The 22,780-nt window shown below is 34.3% G+C and overlaps 1 protein-coding gene across 2 annotated transcripts in view; it reads right to left on the bottom strand.

Annotated features, from left to right (window-relative positions):
- The window catches only part of XRCC4 (X-ray repair cross complementing 4), a 236,707-nt gene extending 214,029 nt beyond the window's left edge, over nucleotides 1-22,678 (bottom strand). For both annotated transcript variants that reach the window (XM_090278983.1, XM_090278984.1), the window contains exon 1: nucleotides 22,601-22,678. The gene's annotated coding sequence lies outside the window, so the exon portion shown is untranslated. The remainder of the gene's footprint in view (nucleotides 1-22,600) is intronic.
- Between the last annotated feature and the right edge of the window lie 102 nt (nucleotides 22,679-22,780).

Raw genomic sequence — 22,780 nt, 5'->3', positions numbered from 1 at the left:
TTGAAGTATTATACGTAGGGAAAATTTTACATATCAAAAATACAATTTTATGATTATAACATAGAGCAAATCCATGTAAGCAATACCTAAATCAAAAACATTACCACACAAGAACTCAGTCTCACAATACCTCCCTTCCAGTCTCTATGTCTCCAAATAACTGCTCTTCTCACTTCTAACAGAGATTAGAGTTTGAGGGTTTTTGTACTTTTTATGTAAATAGAATCACACAGCATGTTTTATTTTCTGTCTGGCTTCTTTTGCTCAACATTATATTTGAGAATTTCATCCAAATTGTTTCTTAGAGTTGTAGATCATGCTAATAGTTGTACACTATTCCATTATATAGATAAAGTAAAATTTATTTATCCATTCTACTAGTGATAGGCACTTGAGTACTTTCTAGGCTTTGACTATCACAAATAGTACTGCCATAAATGTTCTAGCAAATATCTACAGAGTATAAACATATGGTCAGTTTTAGTACTACATGACCAAAAGTTTTATAAAATGTTTGTACCAATATGTACTTGGTATATAAGAGCTTGCTCCACATCCTTGCAAACATCTCACCTTTTAAATTTTATCCATTTTGATAGGTATATAGCATTACATTGTGGTTTTCATTATAATTCCTTGATGAATAATGATGTTGGGTACTTTTTATATATTTATTGGGCATTTGAATATACTGTTTTGTGGAGTATCTGTTCAATTGTCTTTTTCTCATTGATATTCTTACTGATTTGTTCTTTATTTTCATTTTGATTTGTTCTTTGTATTTTGAATATTAATCCTTTTATAGATATATGTACTGTGAATATCTTCTTCCACTCTATAAGCTACCTTCTCACTCTCATATCTGTGGATGAAATGTTCTTTATTTTAATGAAGTTACACTTTATCAAAATATTTGTGGTTATATCTTTTGTGTCCTGATTAAGAACTCTTTGGACACTTAGATGTTCTCCTATAATTATCTGAAAGTTTCATAAATTTTATCTCTCACATTTAGATCTGCAGCCCATCTGGAATTGATTTTTGTGCACTGTGTCCTGGAGGGGTCAAGATATATATTTTTCCATGAAGTACCTAATTGACCCAGTACTATTTATTAAAGATGATCCTTTCCTTTCCCAACTGCTGTTTTGCTTTCATCAGTCATGTGAATAAATATAGGCATTAGGTTCAATATTGTTTCTTTGTTTTTACAGGAGTGCAATTTTGTATTTTATAATTAGCTTGTCAAAGTTGCACTGAATAGTGATTCTGTTACTGTGATTCAGCACATTTATAATCTTCTCAACCGCTTACCATTTAAAAAATTGATAAACCTCCCTAAGTATCAAAATCACATATGTAAAATGTTATCAGGACAAGCACAAGCATAGACTTCTGTAGATTGCCATTAGAAACAAGCCTCTCATAGACATCAATCACTCCTCAGAAGGTATACTGCTGCTATCTCCATTTAAGTCACAAGAATTTAGGAGAGTTCTTTGTAAGACGTACCTACTCCACCAATCTAAAAATATTATATTTTAGAAGGGGCAATAAATTAAGACGGAGACTTTTTCTTTTTCTTTTTAAGTATATTTTATTATGTTGTTACAGTAGTTTCAATTTTTTCCCCTTTGCTCCCCTCTGTGCAGTACCCCCCTTCCCTCCAGCAATCCCACCCCCCTTAGTTCATGTCCATGGGTCGTGCATATACGATCTTTGGCTTCACCTTTTCCTACATTATTCTTAACTTCCCCCTGTCTAGTTTGTATTTACCAATTATGCTTCTTAATCCCTGTACCATTTCCCCATTTTTCCCCTTCCCCCTCCCAGCTGATAACCCTCCAAATGATCCCCACACCTATGATTCTGTTCCTATTCTGGTTTGCTTAGATTTTGTTCTTATTTTTTAGATTCAGTTGTTGATAGTTGTGAGTTTGTTGTCATTTTACTGTTCATAGTTTTGATCTTCTTTTTCTTAAGTAAGTCCCTTTGACATTTCATATAATAATGGCTTGGTGATGGTGAACTCTTTTAGCTTCACCTTGTCTGGGAAGCACTTCATCTGCCCTTCCATTCCAAATGATAGTTTTGCTGGATAGAGTAATCTTGGCTGTAACTCCTTGCTTTTCATCACCTTGAATACTTCTTGCCAGTCCCTTTTTGCCTGCAAAGTTTCTTTTGAGAAATCAGCTAATAGTCTTATAGGCACCCTTTGTAGGTAACTCTCTGCTTTTCTCTTGCTATTTTTAAGATTCTTTATCTTGAACCTTTGGTGTTTTAATTATGATATGTCTTAGTGTGGTCCTTTTTGAGTCTAGCTTGTTTGGCACTCTGTGCTTCCTGGACTTGTATGTCTATTTTCTTCACCAAATACGGGGAGTTTTCTTTCATTATTTTCTCACATAAGTTTTCAATTTCTTGCTCTTCCTCTTCTCCTTCTGGCACCCCTAAAGTTTGGATGTTGGCATGTTTAAAGTTGTCCCAGAGGTCCCTAAGCCTCTCCTCATTTTTTTCAATTCTTGTTTCCTCATTCTGTACTGGCTGACTGTTGTTTTCCTCCTTATGTTCCAAATCATTGATTTGAACCATGGTTTCCTTCCCTTCACTATTAGTTTTGTGTGGATTTTCCTTCATTTCACTTAGCATAGCCTTCACTTCTTCCCTTATGCGTCTGCCATACTTAAGCATATCTGTCAAGCCTGTGAGCATCTTTATCACCAGTATTTTGAACTCTGTGTCTGTTAGGTTGGCTATCTCCTTGTTGCTTAGTTCTCCCACTGGAACCTTGATCCGTTCCCTCTTTTGGGCCATATTTATCTGTCTCCTAATCTTGACAGGCTCCTGTTTGTTTGCCTCTTTGTCTTAGGTAGAACTGTGACTCCTATTATGTTGTAAGGGACGGAGCCTTAGGCTTTCTCATTAGTAGAGAGCAACCTGTTTCACCACATTGTGGCGCTGTATGTGGGAGAGGGGTCAAAAAGGGAAAATGTTGCTTGCTCAGCACTTGCATCTCTTCCAGGCACTTTTCCTACTTCCAATATGGGACTGGCGCCTCTCTAGCTGCTGCCCTGGCCGTCGCTCCCAGAATGGGTCGATCTGCAGACATTCTAGGACTGTGGGGGCCCCCTAAACAAGCAAACTCTGCTGAGAGACGGGTCATCTCCTCCTCCACCCCAACCCCCACTGGCCTGCATAGTCAGAAGCAATGAGGCTCTATTTTCCCCAGCATGGAGACCATGAGTTGCGCATTCCATCTGGTGCTGGGAGTGCTCCCCAGGTGTCCCTCCTGACCCCTTCAAATGTGTGACTGCACTTTCCAGCAGCACACCATCACCACCACTGCTGCCACCACCACACCAAGTCCTCTCAACCCCAGCTCCAGCTCTGCCCCACCCCCTCGTCTAGATGAGTATCTCTTCCCCACATCTTTGTTTGTTGGACTTCCATGCAGCTCAGTCCTCTGTAACTTCTGGTTGTCTCCAGTCTCAAGGCGGTTGTATTCCCTCTTAGTTTTTTGGAGGGGGATGCTGTCTAGGCCTCCATATTGGCTGTAAGTTGAGACTGATACTTTTTCTTAGCAATCTAGTCTCATTTCTAATGCTAGGTTTTTTTTCTTTTCCCTTTGAATTCAAAAACTGTTCTTCTGGTAATTTACTTGAGTATCTTGCCAAGATTGACATCAAACTTACTAGACTACAATATGACACATATGTAGTTCAAAGCAAATAACTACATTTTTCAAATATTGGAATAGCCTTTGACCACATGCACATCATTAAAAGATGCATAAGCTGTAGAAGCTAAAAAATAAAACCAGAGAAATGCCCTACAAATTATAAATATGCAAAGAATAAACATTCTAAAAAGTTAAAACCAGAAACAAAGCACAAACTTCAAAGATGGAAAACTACAGAGCATTATTCTTTAGTCACAGAGCATGAATCTCCTATTAGATGATCCTAAAAAAGCGAAAAGAATTTCTTTAACTTTTTATTTGTGGAGAAGAATGTAAATTTGCCCCAAATTCTTATGACCAATAAATATGCCATGCTATAAAAGTCTGGAAGTAAATCACTAATTGGTATTTCACTGACAACTAATTAAGTTGTAATAAGAGCAGAGTTTTACATCAGAACTTTTAATTTCCTTTTTCAATTTAAAACTATTATGTTCTTATAAATAAAGCATCATATTAACAATGAATATGAAAATAAAAACAACTCACTTTGTCAGCTCTTCACAAAAGAAGGCTAGCTTACTACAGAACACTGTATTTGGGAGATGGAAAGGATGCTTAATTGTAGAATGCTAGAGGAAGCTGAGAAACTTATAGCATAAGGAATTTGAGAAACTTCCATAATGAAGAGAAAAATACCTAAAATTAAGAGAGCAGGATACCTCCAAATTGAAGAATTAGTAATAATTCTAATTTCTACCTAAAGTTCACTCAGAAAAACATTTACTACCCTTCCCAGTAAAAGACAAAGTTATAAAATAACCATACTTTCATCATCAACTAAGCTTGTTGACATTTTTAAAATATGTACATTTTTAGGGTTCACTGCATCATAATCAATAAAAAGTAATTATTTTAAAATATTTCACTTAGTCAATATTTTCCTACATTGAGTCAATCTTTGCCCAGATGTGCTTGATTCTGAAATGCTTTATTTGTGAATATTTCTTTTAGATCAATTAGTCAATACACTTAACATGCAGCAAATTGCATGCTCTGTAATCCTTAAATTTGAAAATGACTGGAAAAAGTGTTACTGTTTTTCCATGCCAATCATTGAAAAAGACACAGAAGCTGACATAAATGTAAAGGGAGGAAAAAAGGTAATAGGAACTATTTATGAAGATCACATTTTGCCTCTACAAAATTTATATATAAATACACAGATACATATACACTTACACTGACTACTTCTTCTCAAATGAGCCTCACGAAACACGGCTATTATTAGCAATTAATGTAACTTTATGAAAGGAAAAGACAGCACTTAGAATTGCTACTCTAAAACAGCAGTTGGTTTCAGTATTATTTTTTACCATATTTGAAACAAGTCACAAATTTTAAATTATAGAGACATTTTAGTTTAAAATTCAATATTCTCAATGCCTGTCAGTAACTCATCTTACTCACAATTTATATAAAGTGTTTTAATTTCAATAGTCCTACAAAGATATTTAGGAATAGGATTAGTTTTAACAGCTTTGAATTATTAATGTTTCAAATATTATCCAATTTTCTGAATAAACCTATGTAGTCATCACAAAAACAAAATTGTTATTTTAAAGATCCTATTATTTTAGTAAACTCAGATTTGAAACCACAGATGCTACATGGGAGCCATGTTTAAGCACTTAGCACATTAATAGCCCAAATGTGACAACTCAGTTTTCTGTATTTTGTGCCTCAAGTAGCCTCAGACATGTTTTCTTTGTACCAACTGAGTCTTAATTTCCTAATAATATACTATTTGAACCAGTTTTGAAAATACTTCATTGTTTTACTTACTGAGGTCACCCTCTCATTAAATATCCAATACAAAATAACTGAGAATCAACAGAAAGAGAAAACAGGGTAACTTGGAATGTCATTTAAGGTTCAGTTAGAAAAAAATCAATAACCGCTTTGCTTTCCTCAGCAATGTAAATAGAAATCGTCAACCATAGTTGTTGTTGTTTTCCGGGGATGGGGCGGGTTTTTCCCTAAGACTACTTGAAGAAAGGAGGTAGAATCTTCCTCAGAGGGGCTGATTGATTAGGGCCATAAAAAGGTCCAGGTTTTGTTTTCTAAGGGCACTAAAGGTCCCACTAGTATCAGCACCTCTCCCAGCCAGAACCAAGGATCTAAGACAAGCCTGCAGGTGGAAACAGTTGGGTCCCACCCCAATTTGTACATCAGTAGCTTTATTGAGGTTCAGAACAGTTGAGAATTGAGAAGCTTATCTTTAGTACTTTGTGTCTTTGATACTTGGCTTCTCTCTTAGAAGAGAAATAACTTGTTGGCTGGTATGCAATTGATGTGATCTACACTCTGAACAAATACCATTCACAGTAGCCTCTGAATAAACAAGACACTTTTTAAATTAGTTTACAAAGAATTTTGTATGCCCTTTTGGATGATGATAAGGAGCACTGCAGAAGCCAACTCTCTTAGGTCAGCTCAAGTTAGTGACAACACTGTATCATTGATAACACTATTTTGAACTTGAGCTTCTTTCATTTTCCTTTATAGTAAGTTATGTTTTCTTTTCAAGCTGCTTGGGCTGCAGGTGTTCAAACTTCTGCAGCTATGCCCAAGAGTTGTATTTACAGATCAGAAAGGGCTAAATGCATGTTTCCAATGAAGCAATTAAACTTAAGTGTCCCCTTGTTGAGAAAAGCAGGCTGATACCTAAAGTGAGCTGGAATAAAGACGAGCACACAGCACATGCTGTAAATAGTCTGTAATTAGATTCCTGATCACATTTTGTGTAATCTTTTTTTTTTTTTAAAGGAGAAAAGGAAAATGTAAATTGTAAACCAAAATTGTGGATAACTTTGTTCTATCACATTACAAAAATTCAAGGATAGGACTATATATAATTGCTAGATAAAATGAAAAGAAAGGTTTAGACAACAAACACTGTGATATTTAATTTTGATAAGATAAACATCATATAACAATACAGGAAAACTAAGTGTAAAGAAAAGAACCAGTTTCCTATTTGTTTAGTATTTTTAAAGGCATTGACTATTCATGTGTATCTTACTGTTATAGTTCCTACACTGCAAAATTTTAATTAATAATAGATTCCTAGCATCTTCATTATTCATAGCATATCAAATTGCTGGTTGGTGTTTTTTTTTTTGAAAAATGACCACAAAATCAATTTACCCTTAAAATTCTAAAGCAATTAAAACAAAAATATCAAGCTAACCTTCTATAAAAGAAAGGTTTTCCTGAACCAATGTTTTCAAGTTAGAAGTTTCTAAATTTTGAGGATAAAGAATTTATAGGATTGTGAAATACCTTTCTCATCACATTAGAATTATCTCCATTCTATTAATTTTGATAATAAAAGCTAGGTGACCATCTGTCCAAGTTTAGCTGAGATATTCCTGGTTTTAACACTGAACGTCTAATGTCCTAGGAAACTTCCCAACCCCAAGCAAACTAAAATTGTTGGTTACCCTAAGAAAGACTAAAATATAGTTAAGACTGTGGGCATAATCTTATTAAAAAACTTATAATATACAGCTGATCATCAAAGAAGACATATTAACAACCTAATGCTTCAGAAGTAAAGCATTAGAAATATAAAATAAGTCTAAAAAATAAGGCTTCTTTGCCAGGTCATAGTCCAAGCTCAATTACCTCTTATGACTGTGGAATGCCAGCTGCTACCATACTGAATATCATATTATTGCTCATTTCCTCTGCTAATCTTTTACAAATACCATTAATAATTATTAGTTTCAGTGATTTATTTAATTTCACTTCCTTTTCTTTCTTTTCCCTTACCCGATGAAGTATTTAAAAACAATAAAATGGCCTGAATAAATTTCTCGCATAAAATCTAACACCTAGGTTTCCGAATGCCCTTAAAATTGGATCAAAAGTTCCAAGACTATGACTTGTTTTATATTCATCAAAGGACACTCTTCATTACAAATAACGAGAGCAGATGAATGAGAGTATACTTATCATTTTGGAAATTTTCACAAGAACACTTCAGTTCTAATTGCAGAGTTTCCTGTGAGAATGACACTTAACAGAACTAAAGAGATAAGATAGTACCTGAAATACAGCATTACTAAGCAACAGCCTTTTTTCATTAAGAATTTTGTAATTATAACTTCTTAAGCTTCGAACTTTTGACATGTCTCTTACATTTTACTTTCAGAACAGTGAGAGTGTTCCAATGAAACACCATCAGTTAACCTTATATAGAGTATTTTCTACATGAAAAAAAATATGCTCCTCAGGAACTGAATTTTAACTAAAAGCATTTGTGTGGAAAAGGAGCAAGACTTGCACTGTACTTTATCCTCATTCACAAACCCACCATTTACTTACAACCACACCTATTTATCTCCCTATTTTCTAATGGCAAACAAGGAAATGAATAATAATACTAGGGTACAAATGAGAGTTAATCCTGAAAATAAAAAAGCATAAAAATCCTATAACATGTCCGCAACTGATGAAACTACCTAATTCAGCTATACAGAAATATTTAGGAACCATATGAAATGGTCAATATTTAACAATTTTTAACCCACAAAGAATGGCAGTTTCACATGGTTCAAATAATAGTAAGTTATAAACAGCACATGAGGATTACATTCTTAATTGGATGGATAATTACACACTTTCCATGATGCAATTTCAAACACGTTTCTGAATATATTTTGGACAATTCTCTTAGGAGGAGATTCCAAGAAAGAACCAAAAAATTCAATTCTGAGTTCCCTTGGGTGGTGCTTTACCAGACTGAACTGAAACACTGTACCCCCTAAGATTTAAATCAAGTCTTGTACTTTTAAAACAAGGGTACAAGTCCTAATGCCTCCAGGAACTATACAGGTCAGGGGTAAGCCTATATACATTAGTGCCCATTACCCACAGAGGACCCCTCCCCCTGGATGCCTGAAACCACAGATAGTATCAAACCTTACTTATACTACATAAGAATCTTAAAAGCAGCAAGAGAAAAACAACTTGTTACATGCAAGGGAAACTCCATAATGCTAGCAGCAGATTTTTCAGAACTCTGCAGGCCAGAAGAGAGTGGCATAACATATTCAAGTGCTGAAAGGAAAAAACTTCCAACAAATAATTAATTCTCTAGCTGGCAAGCTTATCACTCAGAATTGAAATAGAGATGAAGAGTTCTCAAAATTAGCAAAAGTTTAAAAAGTACATCACCACTAAACCAGACTTACAAGAAATGTTAAAGGGGTTCATTTAAGCTCAGAAGAAATGACGTTAATTAATAACAAGAAAATGTACAAAAGTAAAGATCTTACTAAAAGAGGTAAATATATAATAAAGCCAGTGGATCACTCACAAAGGAAGTATGAAGGTTTAAAGACAAGAGTAGTAAAATTAACTAAATGACAATAATTAGTTCAGGGATGCCTAAGATAAGAAGATGCAAAATGTAATGTCTAAAACATAAAATGTGAGGGGAGGGCAGTAAAATTGTAAAATTTTGGAATGTGTTCAAATTTAAGTTGCTGTCATCTTAAAGGAGACTCTTACATTGTAGCGAAAATGGAGTCAGGCTCCCTCACCCAGATGTCTGGATGAGCAGCTTAGAAATAATAATTAGACTCGCATGCGCAGAACACTTGGCAGCTATATAACCATCGATGTCATATTTTGGCAAGGAGCCAGCTTTGTCTATGCACAGTATATAGGAAGGATGGGACCCCCACTGATGGGAGAGCAAATAAGCGTGAATGCTAAATGTCCCAGTACCCGGAATAAAGGAATGTCAGAGGGGTCGCTTCCACATTTTCTTATGGTTGCCTAAATAGAAGCTGAATCTGCCCTGCCTGGAATGTTTCCACAACACATATATAGAATGTTATATATGAAACTGATGGTAATCACAAATTAACAACTTATACTAAATACACAAGAGAAAATGAGAAAAGAATCTAAACACCCAGAAAAGTCATGAAACCACACACAAAAAAAGAGAGATAAAGAGAAGGAACAGAAACTATAAAAACAGTCATAAAACAAGTAACATCACATAAGTACATACTTATCAATAATTACTTTAAATGTAAATGAACTAAATGCTCTAATCAAAAGATTCAGAGTGGCTGGATGAATAAAGAAAAGAAGACCATCTACATGATGCCTACAGGCAGTAAGGTCACACAGACCAAAAGTGAAGAAATAGAAAAAGATGTCCCATGCAAATGATAATGAAAAGAAAGCTAGTAAAGCTATAGTCACATCATAAAAAAATAAACATTAAAACAAAAACTGTAATAAAAGACAAAGAAGGTCATTACATAATGATAAAGGGTCAACCCATCAAGAAGATAGAACTTTATAAATATCTATGCACCCAACATAGAACAACCAAATATATAAAGCAAATATTAATGAACCTAAAGGGAAATGTTGACAGCAATACAATATTAGGGAACTTTAACACCCTAACCACATCAATTGATGATAGATCAATAAGACAAAAAAAAAAAAAAATCAATAAAGAAAGCTCAGCCTTAAATGGTAGATTACTCCACCCAAATTTAATAGACAATTACACAACATTACATTAAAAAGCAGCAGAAGACACTTGCTTCTCAAGGGACATCCTGGAAGATTCTGCAGGATGGATCACAATTTGGGCACAAAAAAGTCTCAATAAATTCAAGGAGACCGAAATTGTACGGCATCTTTTCCAACCACAGTGGTATGAAACTAGAAATCAATTAGAAGAAAACTGGAACACCCACAAAAATGTAGAAATTAACCAACTTACTACTAAGAAACCAATGTCTCATCAAAGAAATCAAAAGAAAAAGAAAAATACATAGAGATAAATGAAAACAGATATACAATATATCAATATCTTGGGCTATAACAAAAGCAATTCTAAGAGGAAAGTTCATAGCAATTCAGACCTACGTCAAGAAGCAAGAAAAATCTCAATTACACAATCTAATTTTACACTTTCAAGAATTTGAAAGAGAATAACAAATGAAACCCAAAGTTAGTAGAAAGAAGGAAATAATAAAGATCAGGGTGGAAATAAATAAAGACTAAAAAGACAATTAAAATATCAATAAAAATAAGAGCTGGTTCTTTGAAAAGAAAAACAAAACTGACAAACCTTTAGCTAAACTAACCTAGAAAAAGAGAGAGGGCTCAAAATAAGTAAAATCAGAAATGAAAAAGAATTTACAACTGATACCACAGAAATACAAAGCACCATAAGAAACTAATATAAACAATTATATGCCAGCTAATTGAAAATCCTAGAGGAAATGGACAAAATTCTAGAATATAAACGATCTTTCAAGACTGAATCATGAAAAGTAGAAAATCTGAACAGTCACCAGTTAGGAGATTAGATCAGTAATCAAAAAACTCTCCAAAAGACAAAAGTCCAGGACCAGACAACTTCACTAGTGAACTCTACCAAACATTCATAGACGATTTAATACCAATACTCCTCCAAGTCTTCCAAAAATTTTATGAGGAGGGAACATTTCCAAACTCATTTTACAAGACCAGCATTACCCTGATACCAAAACTAGACAAGGATCACAAGAAAAGAAAAATATAGGCCAATATTCTTGATGAGTATAGATGCAAAAGTCCTCAACAAAATATTATCAAACTAAATTCAATAATACATTAAAAGGATCACACACCATGATCAAGTGGGGTTATTCTAAGGACACTAGAATTGTTCAACACTCATAAATTAAGCAAATAGATACTTCACATTAACAAAATGAATGATAAAAATCATATGATCATCTCAATATGTGCAAAATTTTTTGACAAAACTCAACACCCATTTATGATAGAAACTCTCAACAAAATGGTATAAAGAGAACATAGCTCAACATAATAAATACCATAAATGACAAGCCCACAGCTAACTTCAGCCTCAGCAGTGAAAAGCTGCAACTTTTCCTCTAAGTTCAGGAAAAAGACAAGAATGCCCACTCTCACCACTTTATTGAACATAGTACTGGAAGTCCTAACCATAGCAATTAGGCAAGAAAAAATAAATAAATAAAAAACATCCACATTGGGAAGAAACGATTAAAACTGTCACTATTTGCAGACATGATATTATATAGAAAAGCCTTAAAACTACACTAAAAAAAAAAAAAAACTGTTAGAATAAATGAATTCAGTAATATTGCAAGACACAAAAACCATATGCAGAAATTTGTGGCATATCTTTACACTAATAAAAAATATGAGAAGGAGAAATTAAGAAAACAATCTCATCACTGTTAACTTAAAAAGAATAAAATACCTAGGAAGAAATTTAACCAAGGAGGTAAAAATCTGCACAATGAAAACTATAAAACTAAAAAAGACACAAATAAATGAAAAGGTTCCATGTTCATATATTAAAATAATTAGTATTATTAAAGTGTCCATACAACCCAAAGCAATCTCCAGATTCAATGTATTCCCTATCAAAACTCCAATGGCCTTTTTGACAGAACTAGAACAAATAATTCTAAAATTTGTATGAAACCACAAAAGATCCCAAATAGCCAAAGAATCTTGAAAAATAAGGACAAAATGCTCCTATTTCAAACTATACTACAAAGCTATAATAATAAAACAGCATGGTATTGAGAAAAGAAGCCTAATGATCCTATTAACCAATGTCATCCCAATAAATTAAATTAAAAAATTATGACAAAGGAGCCAAGAATGGAGTCTCTTCAATAAATGGTGCTGAGAAAACTAGACAGTCACGTGTAAAAGAATGAAACTAGACCACATCTTACATAATACCCAAATTGACATAAAATGGATTAAAGACTTAAATGTTAAGACCTGAAACCATAAAATTCCTAAAAGAAAACATAGATGGTAAGCTCCTTGATATGAGTCTTAGCAACATTTTTGTGGCTCTAACTCCAAAGACAAGGGAAATAAAAGCAAAAATAAATAAATGGAAATACATCAAATTAAAAAGCTTTGGCACAGCAAAGAAAACTGTCAACAAAATGAAAGCAATCTACTAAATATAAGTTGTTTGTAAATCAAATATCTGATAATGTGTTCATATCCGACATATATAAAATACTCATACAACTCAACAACAACAGAACAACACAATTTAAAAAATAGGTAGAGGGTCTCAATAGACATTTTTCCAAAGAAGACATATAAATGACCAACAGGCACAAGAAAAAATGTCCAATATCAGTAATTATTAGAGAAATATAAATCAAAAGTACAATGAGATATTATCACCTTATACGTGTTAGAATGGCTGTTATAAAAAAAAAAAATTGAGACAGAGAGGGAGAGAGAGGATGTGAAGAAAGAAAAAGCTTCACACACTGTTGGTAGGAATGTAAGTTGGTACAACCACCATGAAAAACAGTATGGAAATTCCTCAAAATATAAATAAAACTGACATATGATCCATCTATTCCACTTCTGGCTATTTATTCTAACAACACAAACACAATACTTTGTAAAGATATATGCACCCCTATGTTCACTGCAGCATTATTTACAGTAGCCAACATATAGAAACAACCTAAGTGTCTACTGATAGGTGAATGGATAAAGATGTGAGTGTGTGAATTTGATGGGTGAATGGTTAAAAAAAATGAAAACACATACAATGGAATACTTACTAAGGTATAAAAAAAGAATGAAATCTTGTCATTTATGACAACGTGGATGGATCTTGAGAGTATTATGTAAGTCAGACAAAAAAGAAAACTACTGTATGATCTCATTCATATGTGAAATCTAAAAAACAAATAAACAAAATACAAATTCACAGATACAGAGAACAGACTGGTGGTTACCAAAGCAGAAAGGGGTTGTGGGGGGAGGGGGATAAAATGAAGGGGATTAATTATATGGTGTAGATGGTATCTAAACTTGTAGTGGTTATCACTCTGTAGTGTACACAGATATCAAAGTATAATGTTGTATACTTAAAACTCACATGTTATAAACCAATTCTACTTCAATTAAAAAAAAAGAAAAATGATAATTTAGAAGAGTGAACTTTAAGTAGGATATAAATGAAATGAGATGGGCCATAAGTTAATATTTGTTGTGCTAGGATACATGGGGATCCATTCTCTCTATTTTTAAATATGCTTGATATTTTCCATAATAAAATGTATAAAAGAAAAGTTTTCAGTAAGTGTTATTTGAACATCAGCCTTATCATATTCATTCACAAGGTACCTTTATCAAAAGAGAAGTCATCTATTAGAAATTTATTCTTAAATATATGATTTAATACTTCAAAACTTAGAAGCCTGTCTAAAGAACATTTAGAGAAAATTTATTGATTTTTGCTACCCTATAGACATCCCCTACTTGTAGTAACAAAATTCTGAGCGATACAATCTCTGCTATTCTCAGTCCACAGGCTTTGGGCAAGCTGACTTTGGCCCCATGTTTCAAGAGTAGAACACAGATGTGGACTAAGCCAACATTACATTCTAATCCCCAGTGATTGATTCAGGGATAAGCGAGACTCAGAGAGATGAGCACATAATTCAGATTAGGACAACTCAGACCAGTGAGGCTCAATTCCAAGACTTTTATTCACAGATTCTTCTCTATGGGTTTAGTGCTATGACACTGTGAATATGAAACTGTTGAGAACAAAGACAAGATAGAAAAAAGTGGAACTGAGGGGTAGGCAGCAGCTCTCATCTGATTCCAGCAGCATCAGAATCTAGATCTAACCATGGTATAAGGCCAAGATATTCCTTTTTGCTTAAGCTACCTTGTGTCAGGCTTTGGTTTCAGACAGACTGGAGGATGCATTCTCTCTGTCATTCACTGGTTGTGTGAACTTCAGCAAGTCATTTAATTCTCTTAACCTTAATTATTTCATAGAACCTGAAAAACAGCTGTAACAAGCAACTATGTATGTACATTCCATCAGTGATATGTGTATAACACACACTTTGGGAAACACTGTACTAAACTCATAATATTCAACACCAAACAGGAAGTTTTACATTTTAAACTTGATATGCTTACAATATCACTAAATCTAAAACACAGAACATTTTGAAAACACTGAAACTTTTTTATTGCTACATAATAAATAACTGGTAACAGGTGGTTCAAGAAGGCAACTGGTGAACATTTTGCATAAGGCCCTAATACAGTAAACCTAGAAGAAAATCATATATCTATTCAAAACGAAGATTCAAGTCTTGGTTACATAGAAAAGACATTTCCCAAGTTTAAAAAATCACTAATTAATAAGTCTAGTGTTTTCTCCTTAAAACTCAACATCTTAAATCAAAATACTGGCAAGTTCTCTCTAAATGAGAGATCCAACCAATTTAAACTTTAAAAATATGGTTCTTTCCCTTCCAGCTTTAATATACTGAAAATAGGTTAAAAGCCTTTTATGAATCTCTATGCAAATTTGTTATTTCATGTTTATCAAGGTATTTATAAAAACAAATACAACTTCTTCAGAATATATGACCTCAATTGAACTTCACATCCATTCTTCATAATATAAACATAACATTATGTGGTAGATATTACTAAATCAAAGCCGTCAATCTCTACTACATGAAAAGCAATAACAGGAACAATCCCAATACCCATAATTTATCACCTTCTAGGACTGTCTTAAGGACTATGATTCAAAAAACCTGAAGTTTAACCAACTTCTGTAAGTCAGTATAACAGACGTAAGATCGCGTGGTTCCAATAGCTTCAAACATTTTTCTACTTTGCATCAAATGCTGTTATATTAGTGATGTTCATGTGGGAATTAACAGTAGCAACCTGTGACATTCGACCAAACATATCACTTGACTCACTCTTTCCCTCACAGATTTTCTTCTGAGACATAGTTGTTATTTCCAGGACAAATTTCCTCATCGCATTTTAACTTCAGAAACTTCTTCTGTTTTCTCTATTGCTAGATTTTCAGAGCAAACTTTAGTTCCCAAAAGTAATATCTAAGTCATAGCTTCAATGAATTTTTATAAAAATGCTTAAAATGAAGAGGTTGGTTCCTAAACACAATATTAAGAAAACATTTTTAAAAATTCAATTTACATGAGTATCATAGCACAACTAACATAAAGTTATGAATTACAACCATGGTATCATTTTTTAAAAACACTTAAGTGAAGCACACATATGGAACTATATCAGTATACTATATTGTATAAGCATCTACCTACCAATTACCAAAGAAGCACCAATAATTTTTTTAAATGTAACTTTTTAAGCACCCCATGTTTAACAGATGTTATCCTATTTTCTCAGAGCAGCTGTTCATTTGAACATATTCCTTATTTATTGATATACTGTGTTCAGTGCTAAGGTCATATTTCTTAAACAGGAACTTAGCAACTTCCAAATTCTATGGTAAATATTGACATATCTCAGCATGTCAATATTTATTCTGTCAGGACTTTGATGAGTCTCTTCAATGTGGCTACATCTTATTTCTTAGCATCCACTTTCTTATGTTCCAAATGAGTGAGTTCTTTATTCAATAAAATTCTCATTAAATGTTCAAATAAAATTACAAGTAAGTTAAAAGCATCCTCTCAGACAAACACTAGATGAAGCGCCTTGCTTAGTTCAATATTTTCGTCACTTCTACAGGGTGAGTAAAGCTCACAGAAACCAGGCACAAATTCAGGAGTGTCTTCCAAGTAAAATTTATTTTTGATAACCTAATCTCAAGCCTAATCATTTTCAACTTCGCTGTTGGGGTTGAAAGCCACTGAAACCTTTCAGAATTTATAGTTAAATTATTTCATTTTTTGTTAGTCCAAAAGATAGGCAAAATTATAAATTGGTTTACAGACTGCAAGGATGATTTTCAGAGGACAGCTTGAATTCAGAATGCCTACCATAAAAGGTAGTTGAAATTTTAACAAACTAGTCATCATTAATTCATCCTTAAGAACAAATTTCCATAACACTGGCTGAAAATCTTTGCAATATCTTGTAACTACCCTGGGATTTCCCAATGGCACACAAGCAAAAGTTTAACTTATAGCTATTGGCAGTACTGATGTCTACAAACGCATAGATGTCTCAGAAGCAGTTTGGAATTCTAGCATGGATTTCTTCATTCGGGCAATGAAAGTCTTAGCAATGTTTTTCTCCCAAGAAGAACCCAATTTCATCAACATTTAAAATTTGCTGACTATAATAACCCTCTGTGCACTGATATCAGGCAGTGTCTTAGAAAAAAAAGCACAACTCACTTCCACATCAGCACCTGCAGCTTCACAAATGACAAGGAGCAAATTGCCCAAGGCTATAAACTACATTAACTACTTCCTAGTTGTATAAAAAGATCCACTCTTCATATTATTTTAAACAGTCCACCTTCTCCATAGAAAAGAGTATAGCAAATAGAGCATTGATTTTATACTCAGAACACCATGCCTGAAATTAAAACTCTACTGCTTGATATCAAGCTGAGTGACTCTGGTCATGTCAGTACATTAAAACGTTTCTTGACTACCTATGTACCCAGGCTTTGATATCCCAAAGATGAGTAGGACATATTCCCAGCTCTCTAGTGAGATAGAAACAAACAGAAGTATTTTACAAGCTTGTAAAGTGCAGGGGCAGGGTGGGAGCGCCTCTGAAAAGTAGCACATAAGACAGCCTGACATTTCATGAAAGGCTTTCGTGAGTTACATCTTTTAAGATATAAATCTTAAAGGGTGAAGATGATTTAGGGGTGGAAGGAAAAAGATAAGGAAAGGCATTCCAGGCAGAAGAAAACCTGCATGAGCAAAGGCTTGGAGGCACGAAATAGCATGATATATCAAAATAATTAATAATTCAATGTTTCAGACTGATTGTAGATCAAGAATTATAAATTCAAATTCCCAGTCAAGTTCAATTATTCAACCAAAACATACTGTGTACTTCTATGCTAGGACTGTATTTTAAAACTTGGCATAAGGGAACAAAACAGATAAAAATTCCTGCCATTGTGAAGTTCACATTTTAATGAAGTAGACAATTAAAAATACACCTAATATATTGTAACAATATAATCAATAAAATATACTTTAAAAAATAAAAATAAAAATACACCTAATAGGTATGTAAAATATGGTGATAAGTGCTATAGTAAAAGGAGAAGATGAAATGGGGTTAAAGGAAACTGGGAGTGCAGGAAGGCACTTTGGGGGAAGAAGGGAATTAGTCCCAAAGCTACAATTTTAATTAGGAGGTTGAGGTAGGCTTTATTGAAAAGGTGACATCTGAGCACATATATAAAGGAGGTGAAGAAGCGTTCCTAGTAGATAAAGCAACCAGTGCAAAGGCCCTAAGGTGGAAATGGGCCTAGTGTGTTTAAAAAATAAAGTAGCCAGTGTGGCTGGAACAGAGTGAGGGAGCAGAGAATACAAAGGAATGAAGTCACAGTGGTAATGGGAAACAAGATCATGTAGAATCTTGCAGGCCAATGTAAGAAGATTGGCTTTTACCAGGAGTCAAATGAGAAGTCAGAGAAGATTTTTAAACAAAAAAGCAATGTGACATTCTTTTTTAATAAAATTTTTATTTTAGAATAATTCTGAATTTACAGAAAAGTTACAAAGATAATAGAGTTCCCATATACAATTCACCCAGTTGCCTCTAATATTAACAGATTTTTATAATCATGACATTTATCAAAACAAAGTAACCAACGTTGGTGCACTACTATTATCTGAACTTCAAACCACTCAGATTTTACCAGCTTTTTTTTTCACTAATATCTTTTGTCTATTCTAGGACCCAATCTAGGATAACATGTTCCATTTAGAATCTTACATTTTAATATAATTTTTTACTTACGTTTAAAAGTACCCTCTGGCTATTGTATGAGAACAGACTGTAGAAAGGCAAGGATTAAAGAAAGCCGGCAGACCAGACAGAATGATATTGCTATAATCCGAGCAAGAAATGATAGTTAGTGGCTAATAACAGATATCCAAGCAAGAGATGATCAGTATACTGGCAGGAGAAATAGTAGGAAACAGTCAAATTCTAGATATAATTTATAGAAAGAGTCAGTAGGATTTGCTGATGAATTTGATAGAATGTAAGAGAAAGCATCAATGATGACTCCAAATATTCAACTTTTAGCAACTGGCTGTATAGAGTTGCCACCAACCGAGATGAGAAAGAATAGAACAGGTTTGGGTGTAAAGGAGTTCAGTCGGTGGCATTTATGTCTGAATATATTTATATAAACCAGTGGAGACACAGAGGTAGAAAAGTAGGTATGTGAGTCCAGAGTTCAGAAAAAGAGGGGACAAGGAATATGAAAACTGGTATGAAGACATATACAGAAGACGTCTAAAGTCCTCCTGATATCAAGAGGAAGTGTAGACAAAGGAAAAGAATAGAACTACAGACTGAGCATGGGAGTACTTCAATATTAAGATATCAGAAAGAACAGAAGGAAGACCGAGAAAGAGCAACCAATGAGACAGAGGAAAAACAAGAATGTGGAATCCTGGAAATCAAGCGAAGAAAATATATCATGGAGAAATGAAAGATCAATTTTGTCAAAGGCTGTTTACAGGTCAAATATGATAAGGACTGAGAATGATCAACTCCTAGAGATCTCTGGTGACACTAACAAAAGCATTTTGGGGGAGCGTGGGAACAACAGTCATTTTGAAATGATCTCATATGCCTTATGGGATATTATTTTAAGCTTGTTGTTTGTTGTTTTTTGTTTTTTTGTTTGTTTTTTAAGAAACAAAAGATTCAGGAAAAACCTTTAACCTTCCCTCAAGTGCTTAAAAGAATTAAGACAGAAGACCTGCTCCAGGAAGAAATAATGTGTAATAAGGAGGAACCTAGCAAGGCTCATTTAATCAAAGTGCTCTCTACATATATCCATTGTTAAAGAAAGCCTAGTAAACGTTTATTTGCCAAACATTGGCTTTTCTATCTCCAGGTGTTTGCTTCCCTCCCCCTCCGCTATGCAGTCCCAAACCTCTACCCCTTACTCCTTCTCCTGGGTTCAAAATGGCATATAAGCCTTAACAGCCCAGGTTGTCCTCTGGTCTCATATTCTTATGGAACCCCCGTATGTACATATGTAATGAGCTTGGTCATTTTCTCCTGTTAATCTGTTTTATGTTAATTTGATTATTAGTCCAGCCAGAAGATCTTTATAAGGGTAGGAGGGAAAATTATTTTCTCCTCCTCCACACAAAAAAGAATAGAAAAAAAGAAAAAGAAATTGGGATTTGAAACATAGAGAATTCCTTTAAGGAATTTTGTTCAGAAGAGCAAATCAACTGGATTTGAAGTGGAGAAAGGTTAAGGGAAGCATTTCTTAAGGTAAAAGAAATAACATGCAGATCAAAAAAAATTTTTTTATGGTTCTTAATCTAAGAGCATGGAAAAGGAGAATTAAAAAGAGAGGGAAAAAGGAACAAAGATAAACACTAAAACACAAAAAACCTCAACCTCAGACTATGGAGGAAACTTAAAGATCAGAGAAAACAAGCAGTTAAGTAAAACCATTAAATATGTATAAGTATCAATGAATTTTTTAAAAATAGGGAATCATATAAAAGAAAACCTTCAAACTAGATACAAAGTAAAAAAAGAAAAGGGGGAGAAAATGGTCTGGTGTTATAAAAGCAATACCAGTTTATTTCAAAAACCTTTTATTCAATGTCTAGCATGCAAGTCAATCAGCTCTACATCATTATCTCCCCCTTCAAGGAATTTTTAATTTAGTGAAAGAGAAAGCCGAGCACAGAACAACAGGCAATGGTTACTGTGTGCTTATTAAATGGCAAGTTCTTGGCAAGATGATTTACTTATATTAACTCATTTAATTCTCATAACACTGGAGAAGCCTATGCATGCTCTCTACAGAAAAATATAAATATGCACTATTTTTGTATAAAATTCTAGGGAACTCATTAAACCAAAATTGGAAATGCGTACTCTTCTAGATGCAGGAAAGGCAATAATTTTTTGAACAAAGGAATGACAGTCAGGTTTTATTTTTAGTAAGAAAAGGATCCAAGATTATTTAATAAGTGAGAAGCCATAGCAGAGCTGCCAGAAAGACTTTTAAAGTGTTTAGCAATGTAAGATGGTACTTAAATTAATTGGCAATGAAAACCAAAAGCGGAGGGTTTATGTGCTTAACGACCATGTAGCTCAATCACTAACTCCCCACCACTTACCACAGGTCAGATTAATTTTGTTTGCTGCTACATGAAAAAATAAACATTATACATATATGTTCAGCTTCATCTACTGCCATTTGTGTTCCTCAATGGATAACTTTAATACAACTGGCCAGTATTGTTCTTCACTACAGTATTTTGAAGCTGAAGTACATTAAGTGACCATGGTCTAAAATTAATTGTAATCCATAAATACAGTAAATCAACTGTGATCTTTAACAACTTCAGAGTACCAGTGCTCTTCACAGGCAACTTGAAGCACAGCTTCACACAGAAGTATTACCCTTAAGTGTTCATAAAGATCAAGACAATTTTCACAGGAAAGCAAAAAGTTATGAAGTCTAAAGACACATTTACTACTTTAGAAGCCAAGCTTGATGAGTTGCACAACATAACTTCCATAACTAAGCCAAGTTTGTTTCATTTGAATGGCTTGCTTTTGATAGGAAGAGGATACTGCCATACATTTGTTTCTCCCTCTTTCCCATGACCATTAAATTTCCCCAAGGAACAAGCCATTTTTATTCCCCTGCTGCACTCTCATTTTCCCCTAATAAAGCTCAGTAAATACTTGCTAAAATTGCATATTTGACCAACTTTGAACAATTCAGTAAATTCAAAAGTAAAGTTAGTTATATATTTTTAAAACTCTGTGTGGTAGCAAACAATGTTATACCAGATAGTAAAAATGAAATATTTTAATCACTATGTTGCCCTAAGTAGAGGGCTCATAGTTTGGCCAAATACAGCATCCAAATTAACACCTGAGTTTTCTTCCTTTTCGCTATACACTTTGTTAATAAAGAATTTTTAAAAGTTAACATTCCGAAAAAAACCCTCTGCTGCCTGAGAAAAAAATAAACTATACTGCTGGAGCCAAAGAGTTCACATGATTTTCTGACTCACTTAAGGGGGCAGAAGTATAAACTCTAAATTCCCCAAAACTATGCAAACTGAACAGATCAAGGTGCCCGTATCGTCAGCTGTTAGAATATGCAAACAAAAACGGGGGAAAAGAGCCTCATCTACTGGAATTATTAAAATTAGAGGAAGCTAAATAATACTACTACCAATTAAAAGAAAAAGTTGCCATGTGCTTTGTGTTGCCGGTGGATCACTTTTCTAAAACACAGTCAACTACTGAACACAGGAAAGGGCAGTTGCTTTCCATTTATTACCACAGAAAGGTCTTCCCTGATTCCAAACAGGCAAACGTTTCAGCTGCAGATGCAAGCTATTGACACTTTTTTTTTGCTGGGGATTGGGAGAGAAAAGGCCAATGTTACAGAAACGATCAAACAGCCTACTCAACACAATCCTCCAGATTCAAGAGCCCTCCTAATCTCAGACCCTACAGGGCATTTCAAAGGCGCTATGTAATGATTTCAAAAAAGACCCTCAGGTGCAGAGGTAGAAACTGAAAATGAGTCCAGCAGGTGCTCGCCTTGCGGACCAGGCCAGGGAACCCAGGCGTTCCCTAGTCAACAAAAGGCTCAGCAGCGTACACATTAAAGGGGATCCTGGCAGGGAAATATCCACACTGCGGAGTTCTAGATGGCAATAACAGGAAACTAAAAACTAATTAAAATTAAAAAATAATACGGGGAAATAAAACAAGAAAAAAAGTTCTGGACTACAATTACTATTAAAGAGACAACCCTCCACTTCCGAGCCGTACCTCTCAGTGACCCCACTTCCGGTCTCCTCCAAAAGGCCCGCTCCCACAGGCAGAGGTCCTGCAGCCAATGAGAGTGTCATCTACTTCCGCATTACGTCACTTAATTCCCACCTCATTCCAGTAGAGAGGAGCCTATCCCGTGTCTAAGTCTCGCAGCGCTGGAGGCGGTGCCTTGACAGG

The sequence above is a fragment of the Furipterus horrens genome, unplaced genomic scaffold (assembly GCF_987537825.1).
Source record: "Furipterus horrens unplaced genomic scaffold, mFurHor1.1.pri manual_scaffold_5, whole genome shotgun sequence".
Classification (NCBI taxonomy): Eukaryota; Metazoa; Chordata; class Mammalia; order Chiroptera; family Furipteridae; genus Furipterus; species Furipterus horrens.
This window is presented reverse-complemented; position numbering and strand designations above follow the sequence as displayed.